The 24,092-nt window shown below is 44.8% G+C and overlaps 1 protein-coding gene across 12 annotated transcripts in view; it reads left to right on the top strand.

Annotated features, from left to right (window-relative positions):
- patj (PATJ crumbs cell polarity complex component) overlaps nt 1-24,092 on the top strand; it is a 94,172-nt gene that overhangs the window by 40,027 nt on the left and 30,053 nt on the right. The window lies entirely within an intron of this gene.

Here is a 24,092-nt window from a genome sequence, read left to right as displayed (position 1 = left end):
CTTACGTCCTGCCTGCCACTTGTTTGCTCAAAGGCACTTCAGCAGCAGTGCAATGAAGCAGAGGATTTAGCTGCGTGCACGCGTCTGAACAGGTTCAGGTAAAAGCTGAAGCAGGAACTCATCACGCTCTTAGCTTCATCTCAATCAGGTCACGTCTGTCTGAAGAACGATTACCAGAGAATCTGTTTCTGCAGCTGTCACTGAATATCTGACGGGCTTCATTTCATCTCAGATCATCTCCTCGATTTCCTTTCAAGGATCTGTGTCTGAATGTCTGTGTCATGTGTTCCAACAAAACTGAGATTACAGCAAATATCTGAACATCTCAGTTAATCTGGACTTGTTTTATCTCACGTTAACTCACAGAATATTTCACATTGTGTAGTTTTTCTTGCTGAACCGCATTGGGTCTCATTTTGGATCATGTTAATTTACTTCCTGTGATCTGCGGCACTAATTATTTGAAAGCCTGTTTTTGAGTCTGTTTTCATTTTTGTCTCAGTAAACGTACATCAGTATCTCACTGTTTGTGTGTGTGTGTGTGTGTGTGTGTGTGTGTGTGTGTTTGTGTTTCTGTTTTTGCAGGCCATGTATGAACCGGCAGGCCCTCAGTCCCGTTCGTGACGTATTTCAGCACACGCTGGATGCTTTTGTTGTGATTTTTGTTGCTCTCAGTTCCTCTCGGTCTTTCTCTCTCTGGGTTTCTGCTGTCTTTGCCTCGCTTTGGTTTGGGTACGTTTGGTTTGCTACGTCTGAAGCAGGCGGGCGGACGGGGCTGTCGGCTTTTTCATTCTGACCTCTGGTTTTAATGGCATTTGGGTTTTCTGAGCTGGCATCTCATCTGGGATTAGGGTGGATTAGCTTTTTTGGTCAAAGCTGTTTCCTCTAGACTTCAACTGTCCTTTTAAAGCCTGTCTTCATTTTGGAAGTCTGAGTATATCTTTATCTTGAAACACTAAACTGGACACTAAAATTCTGCAAGTAAAATCTTTCAATGAATGACACAGAATGTCTTGTTTAAAGAAAAATGATGTATAAATGAATTGATGTTGTTTGTGTCAGAGGTTAAATGCAGGTTAAGTTTTATATATTAATAAAGTTTCTGTAATTGGACTGAATAGACTCAATAAAATTACCTTTAAAAACAAACACAAACCAAAGTTTCCATCAGCTTCATCTTCAGGGTCTTTGGCGTGAACCAAAGCAAAGCTCATACTTTTAGCGTGTCCTCAGACTCGTGCGTTTCTTGTCTGTGGAATGATGAACTGGTTTGAACCTGGAGAACGTTATGTTCCTTAACCTTCCTTAACTGGTAAAGCTGAGGAAGAGCTCAGTCTGCTGACTGTTAAACAAAATAACTCAGTTCCTCTTATCTGAAGTCAAAAATGTTGGATGGTCTGGCATGAGTCCTGGATCTTGGTCTGGGACTCTGGGACCGGAAGTTCGGTCTTTGCTGATCTTTAGCCTGGATGCTGGTCCAGTTCTCCATGTCTGACTTTCATCCTGGGTCGAGTAACTTTCTTTTAGCGTGAACTTGAAAGAAGCTCATGGTCTTTATCCAGGCCTCTGTGGTCACTAAAGCTCAGTCTTAGGGTAATAAACACTCACCCCTTTCCTCTTTAGGCGCACTTCTCTTGGTCACTGGTATAAATTCTTGGTGCAGCTGTATCCCATTGGTCTCTATCCTGGAATCTAGGACGGTTTGGTTCAGTCTTTCTGACCTTTAACCTGTTCTCCTAGGCCTGAGCCTTATCTTTGGGACTAGTCAGGCTAGGTGTCTCCAGATTTTACCCTTGCCTGTGTAGGACAGCTGAGGCTTACTTTAGCTTGGACCTGGGATAGCCAATGCCTGGTACCACTTTGTTTTTCAGGATGGACAGACCGGTCCTGTTAATGGGGAAACAGCATCAGCCTCCAATGACATGTGTTTTCAGTTTGATGGTGATAATCTGACAGAATGAAACTGCCAAATGTTTCATGTTTGGCTTGGGAGACAACGTCTGTCCAGAGGTTTGTGCCAAGTGCAAATTTTACGGCCTGTTGTCAAGCTTTGTGCCAGCTGTCTGATTTGTATATTAGTTGTGGCAAACAGAAATGTCTGAAACACTCGAGTGCGAGGGCAAAGTTTGGGCAGAGCACTGGGTTTCTGGTGAATCTGAGCTTTTTCACTGCAGTCTCATAAGAGTCAGACACAAATACAATAAAGCTTACATGAGCAGGGATGGAAGGAATGATGAATTGGTGGTGCTTTTCTCTCGGGCCACGCCGCTGCCTGCTCTTCTCTCTCGGCTTGTTGTCTTATTTATATTCTTGGTGAAACATTATATTGGCTGCTGCAACAGTAATGAATGATTCAGATCAATTCCACAGGTTGTTTGTCTCGCAGCAAAACGAGCAGCCGAGCAAATAGCCTTCACCTCTGCAGCCTCTGAGTAGATTGGTTTTACTGTACAGCGTCAGGGTCAAAGCACGTCATCGTGGAGCTAAAAAACTCCATGAATCATGTGTCTGCTGCGATATCTGATGGTAGACTGATTGTGTCGATGCAGACGAAAATAAATCACCACTGTTACCAAAACCAGCTCCTGTTTGCATCTTACTTACGGGCCTGCTTTAAATGAAAGCTTACTCCATCAACAGGAAAAGCACAGTTGTCTATATAAGCCTTTAAATCTTGGTGACTGGTCGGGATGGAGAACAGACTTGACATTTGGTTAATCGTGAACAGTTCGTGTGTGCACACAGACTTGTGTACAAAATTAGCTAAACACTGTATAAATGACGTTGTTGATTCATTGGTTTGTAAGATCCCATTTTTATGTGTTGAAGTTGCATTCACAGACACAGATACCTGCTAATCAGCGCTCGTTAACATCCAATCAAAATCCTTAAATCTTATTGTGCACCCAAACGTCGCCTTCTTTGAAGGTGTGTTAGTACAGTAACCTCCCAGCAGCTTTGTCATTGGTTAGATAACACCATTAAAATGCTCCAAAAGGCTCCAACAGCACAAACATGGTGCAGAGGTCTAGTAAAGGTGAAGCTAGCATCCACCTGTATCACCATCCACCTGTCAGTTAGAGGCCACGCCCCTAGTAAAACACACAGTTTGTGTATCGGGCTGTGAACATGTTAATTCAATTCAAGAGAATGCATTTAGCAACCTAATTAATGAAAAGCATTTAAACGCATAATTTTATTATCTAAAAAAATGGCATCAAACATTTTAGTAATGTTATGCTTGGCTGAAATCAGTTTTGTGTGAATGTTGTAACCTGTGTCCTCAGCTTTTAGCTTGTGCATGAGAGGCTGAATAAAGAAAACAGGAGATATCTGCAGCTTCCGCCTGTGCTGCATCATAGCACATTATTCTGCAGGTAGAACACAGTCAGGTGTGTGTGCCGTTTAATCTTGTAAAGAAACTGCAGTATGTTGTGAAGAGGAGCTCTCTGATGGATGATTGACAGCTCTGTGAGGAGGATTTAAAGGTTAAACGGGGATGAAGGGGGTAAATGCAGGATTAAAAGTCACACACCTGGTGATCGAGGTGATTTAACAGAGAATTAACAGGTCAGATTTAAATCATTGATCTGTGGTCTGATCAGCGCTGTGGCAGTTTGATCGGTTAAAAACTCCTCCTGAAAATCCAGTTTTCCTCCACCCAGGAGTAATAACGGGAGGGATGCTCAGCGGCCGTGTCCATGATGTGTCTGGCGTTGCGTCTCCTCCTGCAGATTCGTCCCTATCCAGCTGACCGTCGTCATCAGTTTCAAAGCTCTCTGCTGTGGTTCTTACAGGTTACACAGCAAAACGATGACATGTTGTTCCCCAAATTTGTGCTTAATGCAGCGCTTTTCCGCAGGCTGGGTCCGGTTTTAACTCAGATACTTACAGTCTGGGAGGAAGTGCTGATTACAGGTATGAAAAAAAGAGCCATTCTATAATCTTATTGAAATAACGTGGATTAGTAAGATTATCCCCACCTGTTCTGTGATTCTACATGGATCCACCCCCAGTCTGAGAGCACCTGATGGACAATAGAAGAGATGGACGCAGCTTGTGCTGAAGTGCCCCAAGCCATTCTTTCTCATCTCCAACAGAGGGCGACTGTGTTTTGCGTGGCCGTAGGGAGGTCTGTCAGAAAGTGGCCATTGGCTATCCTGCTCTATAACCAGAGTAAACAGTTTCTCGTCCTTTTAAATGAAACATGTTTGTTTTATAAATCGCCGTCCTGTTAAAGTCAGACAGACATGTCGTCCTCCGTTTCTCAGTCAGTGACAAAAACTCTCTCGACTGTAATGTTTCACCAAGGCTTCACCACAAAATGTGCTGGTTAACATCACGGGGATGTAAGGAGATCAGTCCTCACAATAGACTCTAAGCTTATGCCCCCATGTTGTTATTACTAACAACAATATGCTACTGTTTTTGCATTTAGCATATTATAGCTACAGGATAGGGATGCGAGAATGTTAAAATATGCTGATGGCTATTGTTGGTCTCTTTCAGAGGAACAGGAAGAACAGTGTAAATCTCATCAGTTTTTGATTAAACCAACAAGCTTGTCTGAATTACACAGGCCTCATAACAGGTCTTTCACTTCCTGGTCAGTCTGTGGAAGTTGTTGATGGCTTTAAGTATTTGGGAACAAGTTTACTTGATGACAAGTTTAGTTTTATGGTTTAAGATGCTGGGATGTGTTTCTCTTGTTGTTGTATTGAAGTTTTGTATATGTGTATGTAGGATTTTTTTGGGTTGATATGAAGTGATTTGATTGATTTGTTTATGACTTTGTGAACCAAAGACAATTTTACATTCATGTGGATAATATAGTTATTTTGTTTTATTCTATTCTTGCTGATACGGGGTGAGATTTCACTTCATATCTCAGAATGAACCAGAATCTGAGCCTGGTTCTGCCAGAGGTTTCTTCCTGTTAAAAGGGAGTTTTTCCTTCCCACTGTCGCCAAAGTGCTTGCTCATAGGGGGTCATATGATTGTTGGGTTTTCTCTGAATGTATTATTTTAGGGTCTACCTTACAATATAAAGTGTCTAGAGGTGACTGTTGTTGTGATTTGGCGCTGTATAAATAAAAATGAAAGTAATCCATACCTGCAGCAGAGCAATGACTGACCTCCAACTGTGGACGGATCACTTCAGATGTTCTCTCAGCTGAAGTTTAGTCCTCCTCCAGAGAGTGTTTGACTCTGCCCATCAGGGCCCCTTAACACAAACAGTTTAATCCTGATCCTCCATCTTGGTTCTGCTAATATGTTTGTATGACCTAACCACAGCTTTCAGTGAATGCTGACATCAAACTTTACGGTAACAGCTGTGAGAACAGCCGCACTCATCGTGTTGTTTGAGCTGATTGCACCAGTTTTTTTAAAATTTTTGGGCAATGAAGTTGGTAACATCATACTGAACAGCAGGCCTGGTCCTAAACATTACAGTGGCCAGGGTGACCTTTGTTCTAAAACCACCAGCCTCTGTGAAAATCAGCATGTCAGAGCTGCAGCCATCGCTGAAACGTTCGCAGAAATCTGTCTGACATGCCCTGATTTTATCTGTTCCTCAGAGGATGAACTCACAGGACAAATTTTGCACATCATCACTTCATCAGCAGACGAAGCATGGAGAGGCTATCCTTCATGTGTGGTGTGAGTACTGAGGGTCTGTCAGCAGCATTTGGTATAAGCTGTTCTGTGGATGTCAATCTGTATTCACAACCACTCCAAAGGTAATTAAATCAGTTGAAAGTTGATTGAGTCTGTGGGGAAAGTGGGTCATTGCAGCAGCAGACAGTAACAGGACCAACAGAGTATAAATAGAAACTGAGCCGAAACAAGCATCGCACACTCTGATCTAAAACTGCTGTGAAAGTATGGGGGATGAGGGATGTGACAATAAGATCTTATCTGCAGTTTACTGTTGAGGCTTTCTGCAGTGGTGTGTAGTGTCCAAAAACTCCAACCTCATTTGTTCAGACCATCAGTTTATGAAAGTCTTAAAGGGGAGTAGCTAAAGCAGCATGATACCCAGTATGAGAGAAAGAACTGTGAAGCATGCATAGCGACTCGGAGAGAGTCCGGAGTTAAAAAAGCCAGGGGGGGTCTTAATTTGGGCAGCTTCCTTGCCTCAGACAGTTTGATGACGTGGTTGCATTTTATTTGTGAGTCATGTCAACTTGGAGGGGAGGTGCTAGCATGAATGGTGATAAAGGGGCTGCCTGAACTCTGTGTGTGTGGGTGTGTGTGTGTCTGTTTGTGGGTGTGTGTTGGATCAATGAGCTACCATAATAGAAGAGTTGGCTGCATACATCTACTCCCTGCAGACTGTAACAACACACTGCTCTGAATTTGTGTGTGTGTGTGTGTGTGTGTGTGTGTGTGTGTGTGTGTGTGTGTGTGTGTGTGTGTGTGTGTGTGTCCCAGCTTCCTGTCCTTATATAGCCTCCACCCCCAGCCTCTTTGATTGCCTCGACATTCATAAACATCATTTATCATCTTGTTGGTATCAAGTGCATCATTTAGAGCCTGCTTGTGTTAATTATGCATATCTTCAAAGCTGTAGTTTCTCAGGCATGGTTTTAAGGCCTTGCAGGAATTCCAGGAGTCCTGGAGCTGGGCTGGGAACATTTAAGGTGGTCCTTTGAGCCTTTATGAAGGTTTAGATTGTGGTTTGAAGGGAGCTGTTAGAAAGTTCAAAGTCAACTTTAAAAAGAATTTACTTGTCCAGAATTGAGAGTTAACTAAAGGGGAGTCCAGAAATCCCACTAGAGCCCTTTGTGATTCATGATGTGGTTCCAGTAGGTTCAAAATAGGTCATTCTGGGCACCATTGACCATGTTTAATGCTTTTGGTAATAAAGCAGGATGATGAGGTAGCTACTTCTTTAGGTTATTATGGAGGTTAAAAATTCTCCAGGCATTGTTGAGTCATGTGTCATTGAACAGCTCCAGAGATGATTAAAGATGCTGAAGGTTCTTAAGAAAGACCAAGAATGTCCAAACCATAGTCTTTAAGGGCTGTGTAGACCTCACAGACGAACCTGGTACAGGGAAGGGTGGGGTTCCTACCTGAGAAGAAAGAGCATGGACACAGGACAAGACTACGAATGAATTACTGAATATCCATCCATCAGCTATAAAACAGTGATGAGTCTTTGGCTGTTGATCCCAATCAGAACAGAGCTGGTGAATCTGTGAGAACCTGCTGGAAGGACCATCTCTGGCACTCTTCATCAACCACATCTTCATGGTGCAGTAGCTGGACTGATCTGAGGCACCAGCTGAACTCTTCTCATCGCAGCAAAGAGAGACAGCGGCAGGTTCTTGCTGTAGGGTCCGCCAGCGTGTCAGCCTATGAGCTGCTGACTTCACTGTCCAGCCTCTGTCCACTTCACACCATCAATTAAAAGGTCCGATGCCCGTCCTTCATAGTTCTGACTGGTTATAACTGACTGCTGCTTTCTCCACGCCAGCGTTTCAAGAAATATGAAAACATTCTAAAAAAATGTTCAGTTTTCCATCCCAGTTACTCAGGGATCAGTTTGTGTAGAAACGATCATTAAAAATGAAAAATAGAACTGGGGTGATTACTTTCTGAAGCAAGTGTAAATGAAGGGCTGTGACCGTAAATGTGTGCGAGGCACCAATGAACATCTTTACCAGGAGGAGTGCTAATGGAGAACGAAGAGGAGAAAAGGATTGGGACAGAGAGAAAAATGCACAGGAGAGGGGGAGGGAGAGGGGTAAGGAAAGGTAGAGCAGCAGCAGGAGGAGGGTGAAGGGAGAGGGAGAGCCGGGGATGAGGAAAGGGAGTAATCGAGGTTGAGTGTATAACAGAGCTGTACGTCGCTCTCAGCCTCAGCATCACAGCAGCCAGCTCTCTCTCTCACACGCACACATCACATTTTCTGGAGATCAGAGCGCCACAGCAGAGCTGAAACTGAGACAGCGCACACACACACACACACACACACACACACACACACACTCTCTGCCGTACATGTGGATTTATCTCTGCGTGTGAAGACTGAAGTATGGACTATGTTGCCTCCAGGTTAGTATGCGCTCTCACTCTGTGTGTGTGTGTGTGTGTGTGTGTGTGTGTGTGTGTGTGTGTGTGTGTGTGTGTGTGTGTGTGTGTGTGTGTGTGTGTGTGTGTTCGTTCTAGTGGATTATCAAGCGTCTGTCAGAGCTGAGTTATGAGACGGCTCATTACGTGTGTGTGTGTTTGCTTTCCTACCTGATCCCCGTCAACATATCGAGTAGGGGTCACCTTTAACCTGTGTGCATGTGTCTGCACACAATCAGGTGGGGAAAGACAAATCATGTGTGTGCTGCATTATTTTGGTGTGTGTGTGAGAGAGAGAGGGAGAGAGAGGGGAGAGAGACAGCAGCACTTTTACCTATGATGTATTTTGCTGTGTATGTGTGACGGGCATGGGCTCGCTCTCAGGTTCCCCATGTGGTGCTGCATCAGTATCAGGACCACAGATTGGGGCTCTGAGCTGCACCATGACCGATGATAATAAATGCATCCATCACATATGTCAGGTCACATGATTGTCCCGGCAAGCATTCTGTTTCTGCTGCGTGGAGCTCGGTCTGGAGGCAGAGGGCAGCGTACACCATCCTGCCAAAAGTGTTCACTTGTCTGCCTTCAGAGTGTGCAAAACTGACTGACCTCCCATTCTTAATCCACACAGTTTAATAGGATGTTGGCCCTTTGCAGCTGTAACAGTTTCAGCTCTTCAGACAAGCCTTCATGCAGATTTAAGAATGTTTATGAGGATTTTTGCTGCAGGTCAGTCAAGTTCTTCACACCAGGAAGGGGGCATCCCCAAACTGTTCCCAAAAAGTTGGGAACACGAAAGTGTCCAAAGTATGCTGAAGCATGAAGCGTTCCTTTCACTGGAACTAATGGGTGGAGCCCAACTCCTGGAAAACACCCCACACCATAGTCCCCCTTCACCAAACTTTACGCTTGGCACAGTGCAGTCAGACAAGTACCGTTGTCCTGGCAACCACAAACCCAGACTCGTCCATCGTGGGCGATTGTGGCTCAAGAGTCGGGAGTTTACCTTGTAATCGGAAGGTTGCCGGTTCGAGTCCCGGCTTGGACAGTCTCGGTTGTTGTGTCCTTGGGCAAGACACTTCACCCGTTGCCTACTGGTGGTGGTCAGAGGGCCCGGTGGCGCCAGTGTCCGGCAGCCTCGCCTCTGTCAGTGCACCCCAGGGTGGCTGTGACTACAATGTAGCTTGCCATCACCCTTGTGTGAATGGGTGGATGACTGGATATGTAAAGCGCTTTGGGGTCCTTAGGGACTAGTAAAGCGCTATATAAATATAGGCCATTTACCATTTTACCATCGGAGACGTGTGACTGGTCACTCCGGAGAACATGTCTCCACGGCTCTAGAGTCCAGTGGCATGTGCTTTGCTTTACTGCGTCCAATGCTTTGCTGTTTGTTTGGTGATGTAAGGCTTGGATGCATTTGTCATGGAAACCCATTCCACGCATTGTTCTTAAGCTAATCTGAAGTCACGTGAAGTTTGGATGTCTTTAACGGTTGACTCTGCAGAAAGTCTGTGAACTCTGTGCACCATGATCCTCAGCTTCCACTGAGCCCGCTCTCTGATTTACGTTGCCGACCACTTCGTGGCTGAGATGGTGTCGTTCCCAGTCACTTCCGCTTGGTTATAATCCCATTAACAGCTGACTGTGGAGTATTTGGTTGCGAGGACATTCCTAGCATCCTATCACGGCACCACACTAGAGCTCACTGAGCTCCTGAGAGCGAGCTATTCTTTACAAATGTGTGTAGAAGCAGTCTGCATGCTCAGATGCTGATTTTATACACCTGTGGACATGAAACTGATGGAGCACCTGGAATGAGGGATTTGGATGGGCGAGTGAATACTTTTGGCAATATAGTGTATTTCGTCCAGATGTTCCTTAACTTGGCAGCTGTTTCCAATCAAACTAAGACATTGGGCATTTTAGACGTTTATGCCACAGTAGCTTTACCTGGCAGTGTTTACAGTGGACCTAATATTTGTTTGACCCTGATAGGTGTAAGTCATCACTGGTGTCAACCCTGGCCTTGATTTTGTGAAGAAAAACAGAAAGGACTTTAGTTTTGTGTAAGAGTGAATATCAGCACAGAGCTTGGAGATCAGGTCATCCCTCGATGATTCCTTAAGCCTCAGTTATACGCTGCTGTAGAAGCGAGCAGCTGGAGACAAACAACAGGCACATGAACGTCCAGATCTTAGCGCTAACTGTGCAATAACGAAGTCTACGTCACTTTCTGCTTCCGGGCGCATGGAAGCAGAAAGTATCGTCCCTGCTTCAGACCTCAGAGAGCTAAAAGAGGTCCTTATAAGATTTTGCGCTGTGAATGACTTTGGCTTTGGATGTTTCATCTAATCTCATCACGTGTCCTACATTTTATCCATCTCATTGCATCTATTCTATTTTTTATTAGCTGTTATCAAAACCACCAGTAAAAATTATATATATATCCGCTACCATCCCAACCAGTTGTGCCAGATAGCTGCCGCTCCCCGATCCTGGTTTTAGTGGAAGTCATGTTTTGTTAAAGGGAGTTCTTCCTTCCCACCATCACCAGGTGCTGTTCATGGGGCACTCCCTCTAATATTATTTTGTTTTTATTTTACAGCATGTTGGGGCGACTGTTGATGTCAAATGGCGCTGTAGAAATTTAACTGAAATTAATTCAAATATAAAAACACTGTAGTGTTCCTACAAGACTCTTAGAAAAGTATAGTTCCATCCATCCAGCCACCCACCTTCCTACTTATAGCTTATCCAGTTCTCGGTCAAGACAGCAAGAATATAATTTAATGACGTTTTGTCAGATCTGCTTTACACACATGCTGGCATCAGTACCTTGATGCACCAACTGTGGAAACACCAGCCGCTGAGATAACCGACCAGTCCGTCCACGTTAGGAGGCTGGAGTGTAGCGTCGGCGTAGACTGCAGTTTGTGTCCTGTATATGGTTGTTTTCTCTTCTGTTTCCCCCTTTGACTTCGTCTTGCTGGTTTTGTTTAGGGACTCAAAAGTACCTGGTTGGGTTTGTGCCAGTCCATCTCAGGGCTACCACAGTACCACATGTAATCATCAGATTAACATAACATGCACACGTCTGGATCTTAGGAGGCTCATTCTGCTGAGAAACTGGTCTCGGCCGGGGGTTCGTGTTTTGTTCCCGGCCCTCGGCCACATCCCCAAAGTGGTCTGAGTCTGCTTTTACACCATATGAGCCAGTGGGCTGTAAAATATTATAATATTATCTGTGACAGAAAAAAATAAACTAAAATATAGAAATGAGAGCTTTCAGAACTCTGGGAAAGCAGTCTAAGCTTTGTGGGGTATCGTCTTTGAACTGCATGTCTTCATTTACTGAAAGGAGCTACCTCAGGTGTTAAAGGAGATGTTAATCAATAACACAGACTAACGGAAAATAGAAACCAACCCAACTTTAATCCACCATCAGTCTCGCTTACAGAGGCGCTCCAGAGCAGCCAATCGCATTCACAGCGTGTGCTCCATCGACCTTTTTCTCAGCAGAGCAACCGGGCTGTCAGCGTCGCTGTAATTTATGAGGTTAATGTTGGCTGCGTCCCATTTAGCTTTACCTGTTTTTCAGGGTCCTGCTAGCTGGAATGTGAGGTACTGAGTCACTCCGTGCTGCTTAGGTTAGAAGACGATGTGAGCCGTGCAGCGGTGCACAGCCTCATCTCGGACACACACACTGATCTGTGTGTGATATTTAATTGTGTGTCAGTGTGGATGCGTCCTCGATTGTGTGTTGTCCTTAAATCATCGTCTTTGAGCAGAGATGTGTTGTTGCTAACTGGACTGGTCCAGGCAGATTAATGCACCCTTGTATTGCTCATGCTGTAGGGACTGGACTTCCTTTTAGAGACAAACTGGTCGCTGTACTTTAAATCATTACGTTTTGTGGGGATGAGCTGGTTTAAAGGTTGAGTAATTCTGCAGGAAATGAACGCAAGTCGATGTGATGTCCCCTGAAGTGATGAAAATGGGACGGTGTGTGTGCAGCAGGCTGAGCTGTTGCATTGCAGTGACCTCCAGGAGCTACTGCAGCACTGATGCACACAGCTTGAAGGAGGATGCTCTCTGCAGCTTTAGTGTCTTTCTTAAACTGCTTTCAGCGTCCCATCTCAGACATTAGAGGTGACAGTGCTGCTTTATAAGCCATTAAAAGGGCCGCTGGTTTTAAGACACAGCATTATTGTCCCTAATGGTTTTATTCAGACGGGCTATGGCTGTTAGGAAAGAGCCACTCGATAGCCGTCTCTAATGAGCACGAACAGACAATAGAGGAAGTCATATACAGGATTCAAAGCTACATCTGATGTAAATGTGACCCGTTTACTCTTACAGGTCGTTAGGGTGTTTGAGGGAAAGTGTTAAAGAGCTGTCCACACAGGCAGAGGCCAGCAGCAGAGCACCAACCAGAGGCCATCAAATGCCAGCAAGTTTCAAAGAAGACGGCCAAATTGATGGTTGCCAACGGCTCCCATGGCTGCTTTTGAACAGCTGGCAGCATAAAGCTCACTATATGTAATAAAAGCAGACTGTGAGTGCATCGTTAAAGCTGTGCTGTTCTCAGAAAAGCCAAACTCAGGTCTGGACTCTGATTTAGACTGAACAGACCACAAACCTGATCAGACTGCTTTTTTCTGTGTGTAAAAAATCGGTTAATGGTAGCAGATACTTTAGCTCAGGCTGGTGTGGCTGTGTACGCTTGATCTCGTCTCAGAAGCTGAGCAGGGTCGGGCCTGGTTGGTAGTTGGAGCTGGAAATACCAGCCTGTCTCTGAGATGGCCATCCATCCCTGAGCCCGGTTCTGCCGGAGGTTTCTTCCTCCCCACTGTCGCCAAGTGCTTAGGGGCGTCTGATTGTTGGGGTTCCTCTGTATGATTGTAGGTTCTTTACCTCACATGATATTAAGTGCTATATAAATAAAATTGAATTGAATGAAACCGTTAAGAACTGCAGAGCTACACAGCTGGTTAGATATGTTAAAGTTTTAACATGGGATTTGGACTGACTCACTGCTGCCTCTGCTAGACACTAGAGGGTTTGGCTTCCTGTTTAAGGTTTGGACTTTGATAATTGGTCAGAACAGTGTGTTGCTATCCATCCGTGAAGCTGCATTATTCATTTTTAGTTTTGTTTATACGAGCTCCAAACTGTAAAACGTCCACTTAGATTTAAAGTCTGTGAATCCTGAAAAGCTTGAAGCGCTTGGCTTAAGGGTGAGAAAAATGAATAGTAATGCTGTCAGGCAGACCTCAGAGAGAAGGATCATTAAAAGCCTTCATTCATTCCACTGCTGGAGGCACTTTAATGAATGTGGCGTCCTTCCTGCAGCTCACTGCGCCTGCAGAGCATTTTCTTTGTGGATGTTGTCATGTCCACAGTCAGGTGGATTCAGGAACAACGCGGGAGCTTGGCAGGGAGTCGGGCTTTGTGCATCTTCGTTTCCAGCAGCTTTTCCACCTGAGTTCAGCCTCACGCAGGTATCTCTGTTTCCAGCACACATCCCGTTACTGGCCCATTATCAGCACAAACACACTCCTGCTCGTGCGTGACGCATCAAAGCCAGGACAAGCTGCAGCAGCCGCCTGTCTGTCTGTCTGTCTGTCCCAGAGGGCGCTGGAATAAATCAGCTGATGGCGTTTCCTGCTTTTAATGCCAGACTTTTGAAGTGTTCAGGTGGAGCTGAGCCTCAGCAGTTTGTATTATTGGGTTTTTTATCTTTATTGACAGCTGGCTGATCATGGACAGGGACGGGAGAGGTCTGTGATGTGTAAAAACAGTGAACAGTTTGAACATCCTCAGCACAGATTTAAGACCAGGGCTCTAGAGTGCGACCAAAATGTTCAATAGTGCGACTAAAAAAACTTTGAGTAAAAAAAAAAACAACCAAAACTCTTCGTGTGGTCAAGACACACATTATGCCCCTATCATGGTCTAAACCAATCAGAGATAGCCAGGGGCGGGACCTCTCTGATTAACCGTGGTCCAGTTGAAAGTGCAGGTGAGTAGCTTGAATAAAGCGATATCGATTCATTAAATCCTGAATCGACTTTTAAATATAAATGTATTTTGCCAGAAACGCCAGAATCTCAGGTTAAAGCTCACAAAACTATTTCAACAACCACCAAACAGCAAATAAGGTCAGGTAAACTGATTCCACACAAAGACGTAAACACAGAGTGCGGACCCGACGCATCAGATCAGCTTTCTCTTTCTCGGCTTTCTCACCCGACGGCCCGTACACGGACACACCGTCGGGGCTGAAAGCCGACAGCTCACTGATTCTGATGCGTCGGGTCCGCGCTGTCTTTACGTCTTTTTTGCGCTAGATTCTGAGCTGCAGGTTTCGTCTGTCTCCAACCAAAATTCACCGAGCCAGTAGCAAAAGAAGCAGCATACTACGCTTCACATTTGATAAACATCGTCATGAATTCCCTCTTACTTTTGCTATTTTGCTTCCACCACGATAAAATCACACTTCATGCACAGCTCTCTCTCTCTGTACTTCAAGAACAGTTTCCCTTCTCAAATCTCTGTTTTCAGCATTATTCATTCACTTATTACCCACCAGTCCACCGTTGTTTACAGCGCTGTCGGCCGCTGTCTTTCTTTTTTTTCTTTTTACTTAAATGACCTCGGACAAGAAAGCCTAATTTCTGCTGTTCAACACTTTTAAAAATTTTGAATTTCTTCAATATGCAAAAATGCAGAATATTTTTAAGGTTATCTGCTATGAAAAGCCAGGCCAGCAAAATCTCCTTCATGTTTTCTGTGTTTTATTCTCAGTTACTTTGACACAAAGGCATCTGCTGTGATGCTCACATTTCTAAAAAGTCTCATAAGTGTCAGTACTGATAAATGATCAGAGTTATAATATTTCTGACTGTCTGAGGCAAAATTGAATCGAATCGGGACCTTGTGAATCGGAATCAAATGGATTATAGAAATCAGTGATGATACCCAGCCCTAGTGAATAGCCTAGGCCCGACAGAAGTGGATGTAGCTGTGGGTAATGAGAAAAGATAAGAACGATTGATAACCTCTTTTTTTTTTTTTTTTTTTTTTAAGTTAAGGCCTGATCCATTTGAAATTCATAGCCAGTGCTCTGACACGGAGCCATCAATCACTGAACGCTGAAAAAGCACAATGTATCCAGAAAACACATTATATGTCGTGATAAATGCACTGCCCAAGTGTCCCCTCTCCCCACAGCGGCAGGCAGCAGCAAACAGGTCGTCAGAGGAGGCCGATGTGATGATTAAGTTTAATATTGTCTACAATATTGCCAAAGAGTGCTAACGCATTTTAAGCACAAGCACAAAATTGTTAGTTAATCATTTACAAATCAATATTGTCTGTATGGACATCAATTTTCCCCCAAAAAAGTGCACATGTAAAACTGCGGTGTTAAGCGATACGGTTGAACAATTTGGGTGCGCCTAACTTTTGTGCTGGTGTGCTTAAGTTAGGCGCACCAGTACAACCATGGCAAAGATTAGTCTACAGCCCTGTTTAAGACGATACTTATTTTCTGCTTGGACAGAAAACGATGATAAATGATCACAGAAACATATTTAACATGGAGTCCTTTCCTGCAACGTCAGCAGAGGAAGTGATGAAGCCAAGGCAAAGGCCTTTTAACCAGATGGGCATCGGTAATTCAGGTGCATCGTTTTAAAGTGGTGCCAGTTAATCATGGCGTTTGGCACAGAGTTATCAGTCCTTTGTTTGCTTATAGCCCAGCTGGATTTTATGATCTCTGCAGTCACAAGAGACTCAGACAGCTCAGTGAGGTTAAATAGAGCATGTGACTGAATGTTGACGTTTCTGTCTTTGGTGGAAACCTCTACATCATTTCCTTTGTGTCATTCACGGATTCAGGTGGTGATTCACCTGAAATCTACGTGAATGATGTGTGTGTGGTTGGGTGGCATTAGTTTGATTGGTGTGTTAAGTGTCGCTCAGCTACAGAAGCTGTACTTCAGCTCATATGTTAGACAGACACGATTCTAACGTGCAGAAATAAAACGCACAGTTTTTCATTTCGTTCTTTATTTGAATTTCTTTATTTTCTGTTTGTCAGCCTTGAGAAACTCTTGCACATTAAACTGGGTTAGGCGAACACGTAAAGGCTAAAGAAGCTTACCAGTGACGTTTTGCCAGATCTGGGTGTGGGTGCCGAACCAGAGTGCAGCACATCACACTTCATCAGCCCCATCACTGGGTTCAGTTAAAATAATCCCCAGAAACAGGAAGTCATATTTCAGAAGTGCTGTGTGTATATGTGGGTCTGTGTGGCTGTGTGTGTGTATATACGTGGTCTGTGTGTGTGTGTGTGTGTGTGTTCAGTAACTGTGTCTCACCTTGCTGTCACCTTGTTCCTGCACAATGGTGCAGGTTCAGGTACCACTATCAGTCTGTTATTGGTCGGATGCTGTTACGTGTCCAAACAGCTGTTGTGGAGTGAACACTGAGATGTGATTGGCTGAGTACCTCTTTGTAGACACCGAGGGGTAAAGTGCTGAACGTTAACACGTTGTTATTATTAGTTAACGAGATTCCGATTTAATTGTTCATCTTCCGGATCAGCTGCTGACATCTTTGAGGATAAAAGTGATTCGACAGCTGTAAAAAGGTTCTAATAATGAAGGCAGCGTTTCACAATACAGCACACACCTCCTCCACATGACCCGCACGCTTTGTCTAATTTAGCTGACCTGTTGTATGTGTTGAAGGAGAAGAGGAGTGTTTCCACCCTCAGATACACGTTAATTCATTTACTGTAGTGTGTGTGCAGATCCGACTCGCAGCCGGCTGTGAGATGCGGACATCCAGAAAATAAAGTTGATCTCTGCAGCTGCGATCGACATCGCAGAAGTTGTAAAAAACCTAAAATGACAGGAAAGGAAAAAATAAAAATAAGTGAAGAAGAAAATGGAGACACACACACACTGACAGGACGTAATGTTGTACAGGTTGGCTCTAAAAGGCTTTCAGGTGTGGATGGAGCTGTGATGGCTCTCAGGGTGCAGCACTGAGTTGGTGCTGCAACAGGCTGGTGTGACTCTGAGACTGTGAGCACTGTTACTGTAGGCGGGAAAATGCTGCATCATTTAGGCACAAATACAAAGCGTTACAGTAATCTAATGAGAGGAATAAGGTGTGGCCGACCTGCGATGCTGTGAGGATTGGAGCTCAGGGTCTTGATGGGCTCCTTTGGGTGCCTGTAACACCTGGGCGTGATTACTGTGAAATGCAGACATCAGTAACACCTTCAGATGTGCATAATTTACATTTGATCTGTTTTCGGACACATTTCTATCTGTGATATTAACGAACCAATACCCGAAGGAAGTGGATTTCTGACGTGGTAGAGCTTCACTGTTCACTTTGCTGTCCTCCCTGCAGGTTTTATTATGGACTCACGTTTGTGCACTAAAGTAAAGATGGATAAATGTTGTGCATGTCTTGTTATTCTCCCCTGATTGAAGCGTGTGGGCTGAGAGTGGTGTGCATGGGCACAGTGCCACACTGACTTACCTTTGAGCGAGCCAAGGTAACACATTACAAATGTATCCACATGAGCCTTTACTGTGTGATATGCAGCAGCAGACACACTCACTTCTGCCTTTTCCTGATATTCCTCAGCATTTTATCTTATTGTTGGAAACTCCTTTTAAGACTGGGCTGGACTGAAATGGTCACATGACCGCTTTTGATTACAGGATAGGGCTGAAATCTTTCAGGCATTTATCTCGTGCCGGTATGACAACATGTTCTCCTACTGTTCCAGCGCTGAGAGTAGCCACTGTTCTTTCAGTCAAAGGTCACACACACATCTGCATTTCCATTCTCATCATCCAGCTGCTGCACGCCTGTTTTTTCTGTATCACGAATGTTGGCTTGTGTCATCACACCAAAGTCTTCCTGTTACTTCGGCTCACGTGTCTGTTCAGCAGCGTCAGGTCCTGTCGTGTGCCTGCTGGGTTTTAGTTTTACGGATGATGTGAAATATTTGAACCAAACAGCAGACACACACACACAGTAAAGGGATACCAAATTCAGAATGTGTGTGTGCACTGATTTACTGTGACATGTCACCTTGCTAGAAGCACACACAGATTCAGATTTTGAATCTGACACCCCGTCACGCAGGATTTTGTGTGACAGGTTGTCACTGCTGTGTGTGTGTGTGTGTGTGTGTGTGTGTGTGTGTGTGTGTGTGTGTGTGTGTGTGTGTGTGTGTGTGTGTGTGTGTGTGTGGTCACTGCAGACAAACTGGACCACAGTGCTGTAGAGGAATGGTAATGTGGATCATGTTGAGCTTGTATTTGCTTTTTTATGCCTTGTGCAGCCCTCACACTCTGATGAACGCATCGGGGGGCGGTCCCTGAGCCACTGCTGCCGTTAAACTAGACTAAACTGTCCTTGAGGACTACAGAGTGTTAGAGGAAGGGCGGAATGAAAAGTTTAAGAGAATGTGGGCAAAAATCAGGTCTCATGGACCCAATAAAACCAGGTTGCAGGCTCTGAAGAAAAGTGATAGAGACAAACTGGAGCAACATTCATGAAGTGGAATACCACACTGAGGGGAACGCCACCATCCTGCTGTGTGTGAGAGAGAGAGAGAGAGAGAGAGAACCTGCTGCAGGCTAGAGCGACAGTGTTCATCAGTGTGTGACAGTAGGGCTGCTCAATTAATCGAATTTTAATCTCGATTACGATCTGGGCTTTCAACGATCATTAAAAATGACTGAGCCGATTATTAGCCCCTCCCTCGTGCTTTACTCTCGCGCTGCTCCGTGTGGCAAATCGAGCGCACCTCTCTGCATTTCGAACATGTGTCACAACAATTAAGAGCAGCGGTCTCCAACCTTTTTTGCGCCACGGACCGGTTTATGCCCGACAATATTTTCATGGACCGGCCTTTAAGGTGTCGCGGATAAATACAACAAAATAAAACTAGTACCGGTACCGAAAAAAATAAAATATATTCATAACACACGTGAAAAGACCAAGGAAAACCGAGTAAACGATAAAAACAATAACAAAATAACGCTGAAAACCGATTTTAAAAACCCTGAAAGCCACACATTTCACACCTGAGCCTCAACTCTCGCGGCCCGGTACCAAACGACTCACGGACCGGTACCGGTCCGAGGCCCGGGGGTTGGGGACCGCTGATTAAGAGGACCCGAGGGAAGCTCGGAAAGCTAAGCAGAAGTTATTTGGAGAGGAGAGTGACTGCCGTTGGTTGAAAAGAGAGGTAAAAAAAAAACTTCAGTGGTGTGGAAACATTATGGTTCACGGAGTCAGACGTGGATCAAGTAGACATAGTGTGTAAACTTTGCTACGGTGTTGTAGCTGCACCACAGAGCAACACCGTAGCAAAGTTTACTAAACATAGATGTTTACATTTTTCATTTATTTTTTATATTGCAAACATTTGCACTGTTATCAGTATTTGCACACTATTTTATATTATTTTTTGACAATCTTTAAAGTCATTATTCAATACATTGTTATTGTTAAATAAAAATCGCCAAATAATCGAGATCTCAATTTCAGTGAAAATAATCGTGATTATCATTTTTGCCATAATCGAGCAGCCCTATGTGACAGTCGGTGCTTGGTGCCATCACGCTGAAGGCAGCCTGTGTGCTGCATTGATATATTGATATGCATGTGCGCCGTCTTTGCAGCGCCCCCTGTAGTCACAGTGTGTTTTTTGGCTTGGAGTGTGTGTGTGTGTGTGTGTGTGTGTGTGTGTGTGTGTGTGTGTGTGTGCACACAAACCCTTAAATCTACATTTAAGCTTTTATGACCTGCAGTTCAGGGTCTGCATAAACTTCCTGCTCACTTTCCAGTAGAAGTAATGATGACCACTTCGGCAGGTCACATTCACCCACCTGCCCATCCTCTTGTTTTTATCCGAAGCTGAGGTGGGAATGGTGTCATATTCCACATGGATTTTTCCTGAAAGTGTGCTTGGCCTCCTCCTGAGGGATCCTCAGCTGCTTTCAGCCCAGATGAGATATAAAATCTCTCCAATGACTTCGCAGTCTATCTCCTCCCAGTCCTCCTCCCCGAAGGGTGCCATGATTAGACGCTGCACCACCTCTGCTGGCTCTGCTCAGTACGAAGAAGCAGCTGAGCTTCTTGTAGTCCATGCCTCGTTCTTTCTTTCCTTACCCAAAGCGAATAACCATGGGTGAGGGCAGCACCGCATTCTGCCTCTGCTCCTCCCAATTACTCATGGACGACTCTTTCCCAAACCCGAAGGAGGAGATCTGAATACCTGTGTGATATATTTTGAAATGTTGGGTAACCACTCCATCTGCCTAAAACTAGCTTCTTTAAAAACACTGAAGTGTGAGAAACTGTTTTACTTTAATTTATAATGAAGAAAAGACTAAAAACTGATATTTTTCTCTTGCTGGTTGTTTAAAAGCTGCAGACTGACTTTTCTGTGACCTCAGCAGGAGGGTGGAGCCTCATCCATAACAGATATGACAGTGATGAGAGGAGGCACTGGGTGAAGGTGGGTTGCAAAGTGGAATGGAGATGTGCAGCAGCTAAGTAGGCTGACCTGCTGGGTTTCTGAACTTGATTCAATCTTTTATACCTTTTGGACAATTTTTGCTGCAAAATCTTTCCACCATAAATGAGGCGGAGCCCAAACTCACCGTCAGGGTTCTGAGTCTATTTAATCATCTGGATAATGTCCTGTCTGTGACACGTAGCTGCTGTCCCATCGTCCACCACCACGCACCTGCAGTCCATGAACTGAGTCTGAACACCAAACTCTGAGCTGCATTCTGCTGCTTTGATAAACCATTTCAAATGAGTGGCCAGAGCAGCGGAGTGGAAGTGGTTAATTAATTTGGTGGTTTCTGTGCTGCGGGTGTAGGGCAGCAGTTTAGCTCCTTATGTATTTTTAATAGATTTCTGGCAGCTGAACACATTGAGCCTCCTGAAGGAGAGCTTAACAAGACATCCTGTCATCCTGACAAAGAGAAGCACTCCCAACAATTTAATTCACATTAAACACACAATAAAAGGTGCGCCTGCTCCTCTTCCTGACACGCCTCCATCATCAGAGCAGCAGCCGGTGATGGAGGCGCTCCGTCCTTCAGCCACCTCTCCTCACCCCGAGAGGCATTAACACCTGCAGTTACCTGTCACATTAAAGCTATTAATAGCTCATTAAATACACACACACACCTGCCTCCCGTCTGAAAACTGTTAGCCTTTGATTAAACTGTGTTTGCGTGTGTATGTGTGAGATTTTAATAGCATGGTAGTGTGTTTTCTGTAGATATTTTTGTTTTCCAGCTTCACACAGACAAATGCAAAGTTATTTTTATATTTAGTGTTTTATGGAAACGCTGCAGGGAAAGTCTGTGTGCAACTATAGACTGCAAATAGACATTCAGACGCTCTGCTTTAGCATTTTGGCTGTGACCATATTTGTGTGAGAGGATGGGGTGCTCACAAAGCTCCAAAATCACAAACACAGTGCAGAGGTCCCGTTCAGGTGAAGCTAGCAGACAGGTAGCAGCTACAGTTACCTGTGTCACCATCCACCCGTCACTCGCAAAGGCCACGCCCCTAATACCAAACCACACAATTTGTGTATCAGGCTGTAAACATGTTTGTTTCTGCTGTGACATTTTAACATCAGGTCTGTGGAGCCTGACTCACTGTTGCCTCTGCTGGATGTCAGAGGAGCTGCAGTGACCTCAGGTACCTGAGGTGGCGTGTGAGGAGCTAGTGATGAGAGCGGGCTCTTCTCGGGTCCATGTATGAATGTGATTCAGCTGTGGACGATATTTTGGGGTGGCTGTTTGCCATCTCAGATATTTCCTATGATTCTCGACGTGCTTAGCTTCATGGCGTTGTGTTAAGTCGTTTGTAGCTGAGTGTGTGACAGCTTCTTCCGATCAGATCTTATCTGACCTGGTCGTTTGAGTCGATGCCACAGAGGAAAGGAGGCGATTCACAGCCGGGTTTGCTCGGCTGTGAATCAAACTTTATACGTGTCTCTGGCTGCTCGCAGCAAACTGAGGCAGGCTGAACCAAAACACCAACTAAACTCACCTGTCGTGTGTTATAACAGGAGCAGGCTGCAGCCCGGCACGTTAAACTGTTCTCAGGTCAATGCTGAGGTAAAGCATGACCTTTCACCTGCTTTAACCAGTTCTGAAAGTTTACCCAAAATGCATTTTGTGAATGATCGTACCAGTTTCTTCAGACTCTGGTTCAGCTAAAGTGCCTGATCATCAGCACAGCTGACGGTCATGTTCTTTGAATGATCCTGTGAGCAGACGGCATCGGTCTGCACTCTTTAATGCTGTCATCATCTCATGGCTCCTCATCCTCACCTCCCTCCTCTTCTTTGCGCTGAAGCTAATTAGAATGAACTTTTCTGATGATTTGAACCTGGACAGTCTCTCCTTCAGTGTCACCTCCCTTTGCAGCTTGTACAATTAGTTTTAATGTCTTCAGTTTTGTGCTTCCATGTAAAAACTAAAGAAAAACGTCACGTTTTAACTGCAGATGTTTTACGTTTTCTTTGGTGTCACAGGAAGCCGCTGATGGTTTGCTGTCTCAGCAGACTCGGTGAACGTGACATTTGAAATGTAAAATTTGTCGAATGTCTCCTGGAAATCAAGTCTGGTTTCAGTTATTCTCCAGTTTGAAGTGATTTACTGGTTTTCAGTTTATCTCTGATAACTGCAGTGACCTTTAAATCCAAAAACACAAAACCCTTCACATCTTCAAAGCGGCCACTGATTCTGGAAAGGTCAGTAAGTACGAAGAGCAATAATTAAAGGCACGTTTGCTGACAGTGGAGGAGTTTAGTCTCAGCTGCAGGTTTCCTCACCCTCGCCGTTTGTTGTTTCTTTCACAGATCATTAAACTGATTTTTGTTTGACACCAGATTTGTCTCTGCTTTTCTCCTCGTCTCATCCTCCCTCCTCTCTGTTTCATAATTACCTCCTCACCTCGTTACTCTTCTCCTTCACATCTTAAATGCTCCTCTTTGTTCTTCTTTCTTCTCTCCTCCCCTTCTGCTCTTGTGTTTTGGATTTCTTACTCACTTTCTTTCACATTTTTCTCCTCTTCACCTCCCCCTTCATGCTTTTAATTTTATCTCCTCCTCCCTGTCTATGAGCCAATCCGAAAACCGGGCTCCTGATCACTGAGTGAATTTGAGGCATTATTTTTCACATGTAAGTGGCTTCCTGGGAATCCCAACAAATACAGCCATAAACCTCTATCAGTGCTCGGACTCTTTGTCTTTTAACTTGGCACATTTATATAACTGCTCAAAAAGATTATGCACCAGCGTAGGGTCTGAGAGTGCATCCAAGGATTTCATCCTCATACCTGATGACAGTCAGGGTGCTGTTGCCTCACCTGCAGAGGTCTATGTGTCTCTCCATGGATAAGCCTCCCCAGACCAGCATAACGTTCTCCACAGCTTCTACAGACCCTTTCACGTCTATCACATGTGCTCAGGGTGAACCTGCTCTCATCTGTGAACAGCACAGGGCATTCTATGACAAATGTCAGTCAGGTCCACGGTGCCGTGCAGTGAGCGCACTAGAAGGCATCGGGCCCTCAGGCCACCCTCATGAAGCCTGTGTCTGGTTGCTTGTTCAGAGACGTTCACTCCAGCGACCTGCTGGAGATCCTTTTGTAGCCCTTCCAGTGCTCGTCCTCTCCCTCCTTGCACAGAGGATCAGATTCCGGTATTGCTGATGGGTTAAGGCCTTCTACGGCCCTGTCCGGCTCTCCTGGAATCTCTTCCATGTTCCTGAGACTGTGCTGGGAGACAGCAAACCTTCTGGCAGTGGCACGTATTGATGTTCCACGCTGGAGGAGTTGAACTACCTGTGCAACCTCTGTAGGGTCCTGGTATTACCTCATGCTACCAGCAGTGACACTGATCTTAGCCAAATGCAGTCATAAAAGACGAG

Source organism: Astatotilapia calliptera, chromosome 23 (genome assembly GCF_964374335.1).
Source record: "Astatotilapia calliptera chromosome 23, fAstCal68.1, whole genome shotgun sequence".
NCBI lineage: Eukaryota > Metazoa > Chordata > Actinopteri > Cichliformes > Cichlidae > Astatotilapia > Astatotilapia calliptera.
This window is presented reverse-complemented; position numbering and strand designations above follow the sequence as displayed.